We start from the raw sequence: 1,266 nt of genomic DNA on the forward strand, positions 1-1,266 counted from the left end.
TGATGGCTTAAAAAGTCAAACATTTCTTTTCACACCATTTCCATTGGTCAGGAATGTGGGACATCTGAGTGGGTTGTCTGGTTGAGGTTGGTTCCTGAGGTTCTAGTCAAGCTGTTGACCAGAGCTGCAACCGTGTGAAGACTCAGATGAAGCTGAAAGATCAGCTTCCAATAACTCACATGGCTGTTGGAAGGCCTCGGTTGTCACTAGCTTTGGCCATTTTATTGCCTTGGTGGTGTCTTCATAGAGGCTCACAGGGTGAGTGATCCAAAAAAGAATGAGAGAAAGTGAGCACCCTCCAGACAGAAGTTGCAGTCTTAAATAGTTTTACTTTAATGTAATTGCATACCATTATATCACCACATGGTGTTGGACACACAGATCAACTCTGGCACAAATGGAGCTACTCAAGAAGACAATACCAGGAGGTGTGGTTCACTTTGGGCCATCCTGGAGGTTGGCTATTACACCCAGATTAAAAATTTACATAAATGTAAATCATACACTGGTTCCTTCAGTTGAGTAAGTATTGCCTCAAAACGCAAAACAAAGCAATAAATAAAAAACAGAACCTTCAGCTTCACTAAAATAGTATTGTTAGTGTTTTAGTAAGAAATGTGGGGGAGGAGTCGCAGCAGCCAGGCAGTCCAGCTTCAGGAAGGCTCTTGGCCACCGCCACCCGCAGGGACAATGCCCAAGAGCAAGGTCAGATGCTCTGAGGGCCTTGTGAAGGAGGAGCCCAAGAGAAGATCCCGAGGTTGTCGGCTAAACAGGCTCCTGAAAAACTGGAAATGAAGCTAAGAAAGGTGGCAGAAAAGGATAAATCTTCAGACAAAAAAGTGCAAACAAAAGAGAAAAGGAGGAGCAAAGTGAAAACAGGTGGAAGAAGCCAACCAAGAGACTAAAGACTTACCTGCAGAAAACAAGAGATTAGAAACGAGGAGAGCCCAGCCTCTGATGAAGCAAGGGAGAAAGAAGCCAAGTCTGATTAATATCACACACCCAATCTTATCAGTGGCCTCTGTCTCCCTCCTTGTACAATTCAGACCAGAGGAATATTTTTATCAACTATTTTGTAAATGCAAGATTTTTAGTAGCTCTAGAAACATTTTGAAAAAGGAGGGAATCCCAATACCCCTCCCCCCTTTCTTTTTGAGATGAAATCGTTTAATTTACTGTTTTGTGTGTGTGTGTGTGTGTTTGTACAATAGTGCAATATTGAATATGAGATGCTTTGATTGTCTTGGTGTCAGCTTAACATTCCAC

At 42.7% G+C, this 1,266-nt stretch overlaps 1 pseudogene; it reads left to right on the forward strand.

The window, feature by feature from the left end:
- The first annotated feature begins 690 nt into the window (after positions 1-690).
- LOC123464761 lies at positions 691-992 on the forward strand (annotated as a pseudogene).
- Positions 993-1,266: the final 274 nt, after the last annotated feature.

This window comes from Bubalus bubalis, chromosome 2 (genome assembly GCF_019923935.1).
Source record: "Bubalus bubalis isolate 160015118507 breed Murrah chromosome 2, NDDB_SH_1, whole genome shotgun sequence".
NCBI lineage: Eukaryota > Metazoa > Chordata > Mammalia > Artiodactyla > Bovidae > Bubalus > Bubalus bubalis.